Source organism: Protopterus annectens, chromosome 6.part0 (assembly GCF_019279795.1).
Source record: "Protopterus annectens isolate FY-2018-M chromosome 6.part0, PAN1.0, whole genome shotgun sequence".
NCBI lineage: Eukaryota > Metazoa > Chordata > Ceratodontiformes > Protopteridae > Protopterus > Protopterus annectens.
The window spans coordinates 1834645257-1834658893 of record NC_056737.1 but is presented as its reverse complement, the minus strand read 5'-3'; the positions used below and the strand labels follow the sequence as shown (position 1 = coordinate 1834658893).

Below are 13637 nucleotides of genomic sequence, written 5' to 3'. Positions count from 1 at the left end.
TTCTTGCCTACCCCCGAGCTGCTATTACTCCCCTGACCACTAAGTGACAGTCTTTACCTACACTATATTCTAGCATTAAAACTAACTATCCCTACATCTCAGGTCCTACACCCATTCTTTGGCATTTCAGTACAATTCTAATCCCCCTCTCTGCACATGAGAACCTCACTCTCACTTTACTAAATCATCTACACATATCTGATAAGCTTATATACTCTGTTCCCCAGTTTTCACTTTAGTTACTTCTGTATTATGCCAAACACGAAAGACAGCTGATTGTCTTTTGGCTGAACCTTACTGATCTTGCCTGCTCTGTTTGCCCTGCGGGCTCACACCACTCCTCTACCCTACCCCCAATTCCCACCCACCCCCAGGGCACCTATTCTTATACTGCTAGAAGCCACACCCCACCCCACATCAACCAATAGCTAGACATACCGCGTTACATACTGTACCATCTGTTACTAATTTACTCACACCTTCCACTATCTATACTTTCCTCATTAAACAAACCCACCTCATATTTGCCCTTCTATAACCCCTTATTTTCTCATTACTTACATTCCCACATTATCTCATTATGTCAACCCCTGGCTTACTAAAACTCTCTAATTTCCTCCTCTTGCCCATAATTCTTTCCACTCTACTTCTATCTCATAGCCTCACAAGCTATGAATTCCTAAGCTCCTTTCAATTTCAATACTCCTTTAAACAAACTTCCCCTTTCTATCAGCCTCACAAACCCATAGTAACATTACATCCTCATCAGCCTACCTTCTCCCACAGTTTCACAGATTAAGCCATATTAAGTATTTCCAAACCAGAAAAATAGACCCTATTTTATGTAAACTAGCAAAACGTCCACACAATCCTCAGTACCTACTACTACACGGTGACATTCACCCAAACCCAGGGCCTGGTAATACCTTCCCTGACTCCCATTCTTCCTTCACCTCTATTTCCCATACCCCCTCTTCTTCCTCGAACTCTCTTCTCATTGCCCACCTCAATATTTGTAGTTTAAATAACAAAATTACCCAACTTCATGCCCTACTAGACTTACATTCCTTTGACAGCCTATGTCTCACAGAAACCTGGCTCAAACCAGTTACTAAAACAGTGATATTATCCCTCCAGGTTATAACATCCTTAGAATTGACCATCCTAACAAAAAGGGTGGGGGGTAGCAATATTGTTTAAATCTGAACTACAGGTAACCTCACTAAACACTCAACTTCCCTCACCTAGCAATGCTGAAATCTTAATATCTAAGTTCCAAATTAATGCTAACAAATCTATATACATCATTTGCTCTTACATCCCCCCAGGCAACAACATAAGTACTCTTGAAAATATCCTTAACTGGCTTTCCACATCATTCCCACAAGAAACTATTCTCCTTGGAGACTTTAATATTGACTGGAACTGTTGTACTTCTGACAACCCTATATCTCACATTAATCTGTATGGCTTCTATCAAACTATAACTGACCCTACCAGAACCCATAAACCCAGCAACAAACAAACTACATTGGACTGGATACTAGTCAACAATAACCCAAAATCTTACAAAATAGGCATACTTTCTGATGATATTAGTGACCACTCTCTTACCTTTATAACTAAACAAAAGATCACCATTCCCACTCAACTAAACTTTAGAACCTCCCGGAACAAAAATAACCTGAACCTAGGTAACTTTCAAGCAGAGCTAAAAGCCTGCAATTGGTCACCCCTAAAATATCTACCTGTCAATGAAGCAGTCTCTTTTTTTAACAATACATTCCTAAAAATCTTTGAGCACCATGCCCAATCTCGTACTATTAAAATTAGGAACAAACCTGCTCCCTGGCTCACAAATGAGACAAGGCAAAAAAGAATATATGGAGAATTACCAAAGACCCTATTGATCATTTAAACTTTAGACAGCTCAGGAATGCCACTAAAAAATCAATATTCCTCGATAAAAAAAAAACTATTATAGGTTCATAGATTAGTACTAAGCTAACTGCCCTTGTGAGCCATTTTAAGCCTAGCCAATTATTCCTTGTGAGACTCAAACCCTGCACCTTGTGTTTGTAAGGCAAACACCTTAACCATTAGGCCACCCTCCCAACTAACAATTATCTTAAATTCCAACAAACACAATATTTAAGCCCACAAAAATTGTGGTCAGGATTAAATAAATTACTCCATCCTGGACAAGCCAAAACACCTACCCCCTCTAACTTGACTCATAATTCTCCCAACCAAATTGCTGACATTATAACATTTTTTTTTCAGAAACTGTTCAATCTTTAGCAAATACCTTACCACCTGTTACCACCACTGACTCATCCATGCCAACCACTGACTCATCCTTGCCAACCACCCTACCCCAAGTATTACAACTGCAGCCTGTCCCAACATCTCTCATACACTCCTTACTTCTTAAGCTTAAACCATGCACTCCATCAGCTGACCTCCTCCCAGCTGAATAACTTCAAATGGCAGCTGGAGTGCTCGCCTATCCTATTTCCATCTTAATTAACAGAAGCATTACAGAAAGCTCCATCCCATCCCTCTGGAAAGTGTCATATATTATCCCACTGCATAAGGGTGGGAACTCAAATGAACTCTCAAACGTCTGCCCCATAGCCCTACTTTCCCCCTTAGCAAAAACTATGGAGAGATGTATTCACCATCAGCTACTTGATCATCTCCCCCAAAACCACCTGCTAGTTGACTGCCAGCATGGTTTTAGGCCTTTCCATAGTACTATAACTGCTCTACTATCCTTTTCTGACTGCATTAATAAAAATCGTAACAACAGCTTACTGTCCTCAGCCCACTTTATTGACCTCTCAAAAGCATTTGATATGGTTAATCATCAATTATTGTTAAACTCACTCAATTCACTTTCACTAGATATCCAGACAGTTAATGGTTCAAGTCCTATCTAGGAAATAGACAACAAGCAGTCCTCTGGGTAAATAAACTATCTACTCTTCTCCCTATAACTCTTGGAGTCCCACAAGGCTCTATTCTGGGACCTCTCCTCTTCACTATTTTCATAAATGATCTGAAAATCTCCCTTCCACAAACCACCAGCATACAATATGCTGATGACTCGACATTAATATGTTCAGCCTCCTCACCTGCTGGACTTCATTCGAGTATCCAAGCAGTATTTACCTTAGTTGAAAACTGGTTCCATCAATGCTGCCTCCTCCTTAACCCCAAAAAAACTAAATTGGTACTATTCTCTCCCACTCAGAAGTCTCCTACTATCAACTTAACAATTGCATCTAATAATGGTACTGTAATAACTCCAGACACAACCATCAAAGTTTTAGGTGTAACAACTGATCATAATCTAAACTTAGACACACATATCAACCTAACCATTAAATCAGTTAATAAAAAACTTGGTTTCCTCTACAGACTTAAACCCTATCTCACACCTTTAGCTAGGACTGCTATTGCCCAAACTCACTTAATCTCCACCCTTCTCTATGCATTCCCAATCTATACCAACTTATTCCAAAAATAATCTTCATAAGTTGGAAACATCCTATAATAACATAACTAGATTTGCCACTGGTGCCCCTTTTCGAACCCACCATTGCCAAAATCTTAAATTGCTAAGATGGTTGGAATTGCAAAGCCAGATTCTTTTCCGGCAACTTACTACTATACACAAGATCTTACACCATCCCACAGATACACCCATACTCACTACCCTTATCTGCCCATATAAAAATCTAACAACCCTTCGATCAGCTAATAAGGTACTAGTAGCTACCCTAAAGTCCAACAACAAATCTGGAGATAGCTTGTTCTCAAACTCTGTTGGTAACTCTTGGAACACTCTTCCAACTGAACTAACAGCCCTTTCTTCTACCCCACTTTTCAAGAAGCAATTAAGATTCTTCCTTAAAGCCCAATGGCTTTGCCCAGGCACAAATCCTGACTGACACTTTCTCCCCTAGCAGGACCATTCTTTACTATCTATCTTTAACATGCTATTTCAGGTGCTGTGATATTCTCTATTAATTCCTACTGTAGTAGCTCACTTTCTAAGGTTTGGTAAACTTTGTAAAAAATGTTACCCTAAAAAAAATGTTTTATTAATCCTTTTACTCAAAATGTTTAACTTATTTAGTCGGGTATGTTGGTATGTTACTGTAACAGTACTATATAAATGTTTCTGTATTTGAAATGTTTTACCTGTCTGACATTATCTGTATTGTATATGGTCAAGATTTCTGTCTTGTAAATTGTCTTAATGTGGAGTTTTTCTCCCGGGGCCTCTGCTGAAAATGGACATACATCCAGTCGGACTATCCTGGCCAACAAATGTAAAATAAAAATAAAAAAAAAAAAAGAAGTCAGATCCTAGCAGAGGTGACAAAAGCACTACAGGCCTGGTTTCATACTGCTCAATTTTGTCATCATGAGGTAGTTGCTGCTCTTGTGCTGTTGCTCACTCCATGCTTGATTGATTTCTTGTTGCTTGGGTGCATAGTATTTTTCACGGTAGCCAAGAGAGAAGCCTACTAAAGAAAAATGATACAGCTTTTTGCTGTCTGTTGCTGCCCTTGTTTCTTGAGATGCAACTACACTGAGGTGAGAATAATAAAGTAGCAATGTACGAAGGATGAAGTATCCCACATGGGGAAGTGAAGGGGATATTCCCTTTTTGAAAAAAATGACTTTTGTGCATTTTCTTATTACAGGTTCATAGGTAATTATTGGGCATTCAGTCAAGGAGTCCACTGAGGAACATTGCCTGGTTTTCCAAATGACCCAGAGCACTGTCTGGTTAAGTCACTTTTTCAGGGTCATAAAGTAGGTAAATGAAGGCTGAAGGAATCAAACCGCAGACTACAAGAAGCAGCTTGTTAGCAGCTCATTGCCAATCCTGTGTCCTAACTAAGGTTATTCATTTACTTGTGAACTTCACATCCATAAGCATAACTTCAAAGCCATAAGCATATGTGCTATGAGCATATCTGAATTCAGTTTGCAGCTTTTAAGATATGGTTACAAGGATCATAGGAAGTTACTAGGCTAATGGCCCTAGGGCTCTTACAAACCTAGCCAAGTTCTACCCTTATTTCCATGATCAGTACCTATTGTCCCTGTCTATGAGGGTCACAAGTGGAACTACCGGGGTGAATTTATAGTTACCCAACGAATCGTCCAGATTGCATTTGAAGAGGGCCAATGAGGTTCTCTGTTTGACATGAAGTGGGAGTCTGTTTCAAAGGTGTGGTAACCTCTGGGAGACAAATCCATCCAGCAGGTGCTAATAATGTCTATTAATGTCACATACCAGGTTAAGGTCTTTAGAGAGAGTAACCTCTGTACCATTTGACTTACAGAGATGCAGCATTTCCAATAAAACAGGGTCACAGATTGGCTTGTATGCAAGGCAGAGATCACCTCTGAGTAGTCTGTTTGAAACAGAGTAAAGTGACAGCGATTTCAGATGATCCACATAGGACAGATGCTGAAGACCTTAAATTTTCCTTGTGAGGAACCTTTGTGGTCTCTCCAATTGGTGCAAGTATTTGGAAAGGTACATATCAAAAGGGATGTTGTATTCAATCATTGGCCTGATGAAAGAAGAGTACACCTGTACCACTGTGGAGACATGGTGGTCAAAGAAAAGGTTGCTGTCAACCTGTGTGCCCAGGTCTCTCACCACTGAGTGCATACTTAAAGTGTTGCTATTGATGTGGGAGTTAGCAGGAACATTGCCCTTACTGAAAAGGGATAATACATTTTTTGCATTGAGTTTAAAGCCATGAATGTGGCACCAATCATTTGTTTGTGTAAGACCCTCTTGTAGGATGTTGACATCATTTGGAGATTCTATGACCACTCCCAGTCTGCTGTCATCAACTTTGTCAGCCATATACCTTTTGTTTTTGCTTGTACTTTAGAGAAATAGATTCCAAACAGTAGAGGTCCCAGGACTGATCCCTGTGGAAAACCATGGTTACAGGTCTGCTGCTGGAAGTCGATTCCCCTATTTTGACTATAAGGGTTCTATCACCAAGCCATTTAGTAACCCATCTAATGATATATGGGTTGATACCTAGCTGGTTGAGTTTCTCAATGATGCCTGAGTGGGGGATAGTGTGAAACACCTTGGCTAAGTCTCGGTAGGCTACATGCACAGATTTCCCCTCATCCAGGGCCTTGGTGACTGTCTTGAAGAAGTCCACCAGGCTTAACAGGCATGATCTCCCTTTGACAAATCCAAACTGAGTAGGATCAAGTGTTTGGAGATTACCTATATCTTTGTTGATAAGGCCCATGATGATTTGCTCCATGGCCTTCCAGATAAGGTTAATCAGGCTAATAGGTGTATAGTCCCTGGGGTCAGTGGAAGCACCACCTTTGTGCAAGGGAATAACTGTGGATGTTTTCCATTCAGCTGGGATTTATAAATTGAGAAGTGTGCTTTATATGACTTGCTGTGGCTTTCAAGATATGGTTACAAGGGATTTATGAATTGGGGAGTGTAGTTTATAAGACTTGCAGTGGATCTGCTCAGACTTTCTTCTCCTGCCCTTCCATTAAATTTTTCGAATCAAGTGTAGGGGTTAACACCCCCCCCCCATCACACAGACACACACACACACACACACACACACACACACACACACACACACACACACACACACACACACACACACAGACATATATAGATATATATACACACGCAAGCACACACAGGGCTGAATCTAGAACTTGGTGACCTAGGCAACTGCATAGGCCCTGTTGCTTTCAGGGGGGCCTGGCCACAAAATTAAATTAAAAGAAATGTCTCCATACGTTGTTCAGTATCTGCGTAATGTTGCTTTAAGATTAAAAAAAAAAAAAGAAATGTTTTCTGGCTTTGCCCACATTCTGCTGCTACTCACTTCCAGCCAGTGTGGCAGGAGCAATCAACATGCAGAGAAGGTGAGAGAAGGTGAGAGATTTAATACCACAGAACAGGCAAGTGACACAAGAGAGTGCAGCAAATTATCAGCTTTCATCATGAGATGTTTCATGGCAGATGTTTGCAACAGAAGCATTTTTCTTTCAGGTACAAATGTCCTTCTTATGAGTGTGTAACACCAGAGTGCAGTGTTTCTTGCAAGTATGAGCACTGGATTTAGTGTCACAGCAGAACAGAATGGAGAGTATTTCTTTACACCAAAGAGTTCAGCATTACAAGCTCTTGATTTAATATCACAAAGGAACAGAAAACATTAATTTACACCAAAGCCTGCAGCATTTTTTGAAGGTAAGGATTTAATGTCAAAACAGACAGAGGTACATGTTTATGTGTGTGTATGTGTAATGCCTTACTTATGGTGGGCAGTACAGTTAAGTAACTATCTCAGGCTCAAACCCTGTACCTTGACTCCAAGATGTATGGGTCATAATCCTCTACACTAACTATTATTTATTTCTTCGGTAAATCACTGACAATTACAGTCAATGTCAGTCATTAGAGTTTCACAGTTTCGGTGTTTCACAACATACGCGTTGATGCAAAACTTGTTCTAATAAAATTAAGTGATTAAAAGTAGTCTTTTTTTATTTGTCTCCAGGATTGCAGAACATCTCTGATTTTGCCTCCTATTTCTGCCCTGTCCTTGAGAAAGTCACTTAACCAGACAGTGTTTTGGGGTAACTGGATATTTGGGCTAGGTTTCTCAATGGTCCCATGGACAGCAAGCCTGGAGACTAGTACCTATGAGTCATTAAGGTATAGAGGAAGGAAATGGATTGTAGTTAACAGGAACATTATATGAGCCATGATCTGTGGATGTGATCCTTAATTTCCTTAGTGTTAATGGTATGTTTATTATTTAGATGCGAGTAAATTGGGCAGCACGAATTCTAGGAGTTTAATGTTAATATTTTAACTATGAATGCATTATTCTAATTCAGCTTGTTTTTGCAGGCACTGAAATGCACTGTGTTTGGGGTGTAGCAACACTTAGTGAAGATGAGTAAGGTTATGAGCTGCTTCATTTTTCTTCTGTGACTCTGCCAAGTTACTTCACCAGACAATAATCATCCTGGATTGCTCCTGGAAAGGGACACATGTCCAGTGGGTTGTACCAGGCTGTTAGCAAATGAGTTATACCTTTGTCTTTTGAATTCCTACACCTTTCACATAAATGTTAATTAGTACTTCACTATACTCTGTATGTGTATGAATCCCAGCATGTCTCTTGTAGTTTAATAGGTTGCCAGAGTCATTTTCACTAAGTGTGAGTTTCAAGTGAAAAGATGTTTACTGTTGCTTATGCTAACCATACCGCCCAGCTGTCCCAAATTACTCTATTTTTATTGAGTTTTGGTGTCCAAATAATGGGGTGCCACGATTCCAGAGTGGCACCCTTCATTTCCGTTTTTTTTTTTTATTTTTTTTATTTTTTTGCATTGTGAGCTGATGTCATCACGCGCGTGATGACATCAGCTCGTCAGGGCTACCAGCCTGTCGGAATCAAGCTTTGCACAGTTCAAATGCTTTCCGAGCATGGCAACAGAAACCAAGGCTGTGTTTTCATTTAGAAGGCTCGCCAGAAGTTAGTGTGTGCAGAAAGGATTTCTTTATTTAGAAGCCTGGATTTCACTGCTGGATGCACGGAGAAGGATTTCTTTTATTTAGAAGCCTGCCTTGATTTCCTCACTCTGCATGGAGAAGAAGTGTGTACAGAAAGGATTTCTTTTATTTTCCTCGCTCCTGGCTTGCACGGAGTAAAGGAAAGTGTGTGCCGGGACTGGTGTGTGTGTTTTATTTTATGCACAGAGAAGCTGTTCCTTGCAAAGACTGGTGTGTTTTATTTTCCTTGCTGCACAGAGAAGCCGTCAGAAAGGATTTCTTTTCCCAGAGACTGGTGTCTGTGTGTGTGTGTGTGTGTGTGTGTGTGTGTGTGTGTGTGTTTTTTTATTTTCCTTGCTGCACAGAGAAGCCATCAGAAAGGATTTATTTTCCCAAAACTGGTGTGTGTGTGTTTTTATTTTCTTTGCTGCACAGAGAAGCTGTTCCTCACCAAGACTGGGGTGTGTGTGTTTTTATTTTCCTTGCTGCATAGAGAAGCCATTGTGTGTGTGATCCTTGCAGAAAGGATTTATTTTATTTTCCTTGCTCGCACGGAGGAAAGGTAAGTGTGTGCCGAGACTGGTGTGTGTGTTTTATTTTCAGCACAGAGAAGCCGCCTCACTGAGACTGGTGTGTTTTATTTCCCTTGCTGCACAGAGAAGCTGTCAGAAAGGATTTCTTTTCTTTCCGTGTGTGTGGGGGTACTCAGGCTCAAACCCTGTACCTTCGGTACAGGGTAAAAGTCACTAGCCACCACCACTTTTGAGCTCTGCCCAGTTTTTTGTGCTAAGAGTTGAGAGCTATGGTGAAAAGTGAGAAATGAATTTGTATTCCCCCATTATTGGCTTTGTCCAGGTTTTTTGTGCTAAGGGTTTGAGAGCTATGGTGAGAAGTGAGAAATTAATTCACTAAATTATAGCCGTTAAGTTTGTCTTCCTATGTTTCAGGAAGCTGCTGATTTGGCATAGTGGTATGTTCTGACTATAGTGCATAGGGTTCTGGGTTCAAAGCTTGCCAGTGAAATGCATGGTGGTAACACATTTTATTCTAGCAACTTTACAAAATTATACAAGCAATGTTTAAAATGTGTCCTTGGTTTTTGACATTGTGTCCCCCCAAAAAAATATGAAATTGAAAATAAGTGTGAGACACTGTGCAAGATGCCTATGGCTTACACTACTGTCATTCTATTTATAGTGTGGGTGTGGAAGTAGACTTTATGATGGAAATGTTCTGAATTGGGCAGTTTTGTCATTATTGGTTCATGCTTTTGTTTCGCTGCATACAGTACAGCCTACTGGAAAAATGTTTAAACAATAAATTTAAAATGTGCTCAGTCAGGAAGGTGTATCAAAGAAACAAGAAAGAAAATTAACACATGTATGTTTCTTGTTTTGTTTGCAAGGGGCCAAGGATTTGAAAACAGCCCAAAGGTAATCTTTATCCACCACTTGCCAGATGCATTTTCTTTGGATGTGGTGTGGGTTTCAATGCTGTTTCAATGAATGTGAGTTTCAAGGGCAGAGAAGTTTTAATGCCAAGCCTATTTTATGTGTGTATGTGTAATGCCTTACTTATGGTGGGCAGTACAGTTAAGTAACTATCTCAGGCTCAAACCCTGTACCTTGACTCCAAGATGTATGGGTCATAATCCTCTACACTAACTATTATTTATTTCTTCGGTAAATCACTGACAATTACAGTCAATGTCAGTCATTAGAGTTTCACAGTTTCGGTGTTTCACAACATACGCGTTGATGCAAAACTTGTTCTAATAAAATTAAGTGATTAAAAGTAGTCTTTTTTTATTTGTCTCCAGGATTGCAGAACATCTCTGATTTTGCCTCCTATTTCTGCCCTGTCCTTGAGAAAGTCACTTAACCAGACAGTGTTTTGGGGTAACTGGATATTTGGGCTAGGTTTCTCAATGGTCCCATGGACAGCAAGCCTGGAGACTAGTACCTATGAGTCATTAAGGTATAGAGGAAGGAAATGGATTGTAGTTAACAGGAACATTATATGAGCCATGATCTGTGGATGTGATCCTTAATTTCCTTAGTGTTAATGGTATGTTTATTATTTAGATGCGAGTAAATTGGGCAGCACGAATTCTAGGAGTTTAATGTTAATATTTTAACTATGAATGCATTATTCTAATTCAGCTTGTTTTTGCAGGCACTGAAATGCACTGTGTTTGGGGTGTAGCAACACTTAGTGAAGATGAGTAAGGTTATGAGCTGCTTCATTTTTCTTCTGTGACTCTGCCAAGTTACTTCACCAGACAATAATCATCCTGGATTGCTCCTGGAAAGGGACACATGTCCAGTGGGTTGTACCAGGCTGTTAGCAAATGAGTTATACCTTTGTCTTTTGAATTCCTACACCTTTCACATAAATGTTAATTAGTACTTCACTATACTCTGTATGTGTATGAATCCCAGCATGTCTCTTGTAGTTTAATAGGTTGCCAGAGTCATTTTCACTAAGTGTGAGTTTCAAGTGAAAAGATGTTTACTGTTGCTTATGCTAACCATACCGCCCAGCTGTCCCAAATTACTCTATTTTTATTGAGTTTTGGTGTCCAAATAATGGGGTGCCACGATTCCAGAGTGGCACCCCTTCATTTCCGTTTTTTTTTATTTTTTTATTTTTTTTTTATTTTTTGCGCATTGTGAGCTGATGTCATCACGTGCGTGATGACATCAGCTCGTCAGGGCTACCAGCCTGTCGGAATCAAGCTTTGCACAGTTCAAATGCTTTCCGAGCATGGCAACAGAAACCAAGGCTGTGTTTTCATTTAGAAGGCTCGCCAGAAGTTAGTGTGTGCAGAAAGGATTTCTTTTATTTAGAAGCCTGGATTTCCTCACTGCTGGATGCACGGAGAAGGATTTCTTTTATTTAGAAGCCTGCCTTGATTTCCTCACTCTGCATGGAGAAGAAGTGTGTACAGAAAGGATTTCTTTTATTTTCCTCGCTCCTGGCTTGCACGGAGTAAAGGAAAGTGTGTGCCGGGACTGGTGTGTGTGTTTTTATTTTATGCACAGAGAAGCTGTTCCTTGCAAAGACTGGTGTGTTTTATTTTCCTTGCTGCACAGAGAAGCCGTCAGAAAGGATTTCTTTTCCCAGAGACTGGTGTCTGTGTGTGTGTGTGTGTGTGTGTGTGTGTGTGTGTGTGTGTGTGTGTTTTTTTATTTTCCTTGCTGCACAGAGAAGCCATCAGAAAGGATTTATTTTCCCCAAAACTGGTGTGTGTGTGTTTTTATTTTCTTTGCTGCACAGAGAAGCTGTTCCTCACCAAGACTGGGGTGTGTGTGTTTTTATTTTCCTTGCTGCATAGAGAAGCCATTGTGTGTGTGATCCTTGCAGAAAGGATTTATTTTATTTTCCTTGCTCGCACGGAGGAAAGGTAAGTGTGTGCCGAGACTGGTGTGTGTGTTTTTATTTTCAGCACAGAGAAGCCGTTCCTCACTGAGACTGGTGTGTTTTATTTCCCTTGCTGCACAGAGAAGCTGTCAGAAAGGATTTCTTTTCTTTCCGTGTGTGTGGGGGGGGGGGGGGTACTCAGGCTCAAACCCTGTACCTTCGGTACAGGGTAAAAAGTCACTAGCCACCACCACTTTTGAGCTCTGCCCAGTTTTTTTTGTGCTAAGAGTTGAGAGCTATGGTGAAAAGTGAGAAATGAATTTGTATTCCCCCATTATTGGCTTTGTCCAGGTTTTTTGTGCTAAGGGTTTGAGAGCTATGGTGAGAAGTGAGAAATTAATTCACTAAATTATAGCCGTTAAGTTTGTCTTCCTATGTTTCAGGAAGCTGCTGATTTGGCATAGTGGTATGTTCTGACTATAGTGCATAGGGTTCTGGGTTCAAAGCTTGCCAGTGAAATGCATGGTGGTAACACATTTTATTCTAGCAACTTTACAAAATTATACAAGCAATGTTTAAAATGTGTCCTTGGTTTTTGACATTGTGTCCCCCCAAAAAAATATGAAATTGAAAATAAGTGTGAGACACTGTGCAAGATGCCTATGGCTTACACTACTGTCATTCTATTTATAGTGTGGGTGTGGAAGTAGACTTTTATGATGGAAATGTTCTGAATTGGGCAGTTTTGTCATTATTGGTTCATGCTTTTTGTTTCGTTGCATACAGTACAGCCTACTGGAAAAATGTTTAAACAATAAATTTAAAATGTGCTCAGTCAGGAAGGTGTATCAAAGAAACAAGAAAGAAAATTAACACATGTATGTTTCTTGTTTTGTTTGCAAGGGGCCAAGGATTTGAAAACAGCCCAAAGGTAATCTTTATCCACCACTTGCCAGATGCATTTTCTTTGGATGTGGTGTGGGTTTCAATGCTGTTTCAATGAATGTGAGTTTCAAGGGCAGAGAAGTTTTAATGCCAAGCCTATTTTCATTGTGAGACAATATTGCTTTGTTTACCAAATGTCTATTAGTGTTTCTGCATTGTTGTGCTGTAAAATGTAAAAATAAAATCCAAATAATCATTGTAGAAGTAAAGCAGTATGCAGAATTTAGTGTCTATGGTAAATGGGGCGAGCCAGGTAATGGGACATTGGGATGGCTGCAGGGGGGACTCTGCCATATTTTGGTTGTCTGTTCTTCAGTTTGCGTTTGAAAGTTGGTATCCCACAATTCCATTGGAGTGGGTGGAGTTACATAATTATGTATGCAAATTGGATGTTAATCAGCATGCAGATTTGTACCTATTTTTCATAGGCCTTGTCCAGTTTTTTGATGTTTCCAGGCTGAGAGGTCTGATGCTAACTCTGTTCATGTGCAATTGTTTTGTTTAGCAAATAGCCATCAGTGTTTGTGCTATAAAAATAAATGTTTTAAATTTAAATCCACATCTCTAAAATCATTGCAAAAGTAAAGAAACATGGTATGGACACTGACAGTTTTGAACAGTGTTTAAGCTAACTGGAGGGATAAAGTCAGGTAATATGACACTGAAATGGCTGTGGGGGGAGGCCCTGGTCCATTACACTACCTATGGCCACATTTGACCATTGTCTAGC

The 13637-nt window shown here is 40.0% G+C and overlaps 1 protein-coding gene across 1 annotated transcript in view; it reads right to left on the bottom strand.

Annotated features, from left to right (window-relative positions):
* The window catches only part of LOC122804031 (chromodomain-helicase-DNA-binding protein 4-like), a 198978-nt gene that overhangs the window by 32327 nt on the left and 153014 nt on the right, over window positions 1-13637 (bottom strand). The gene's annotated exons all lie outside the window — the stretch shown is intronic.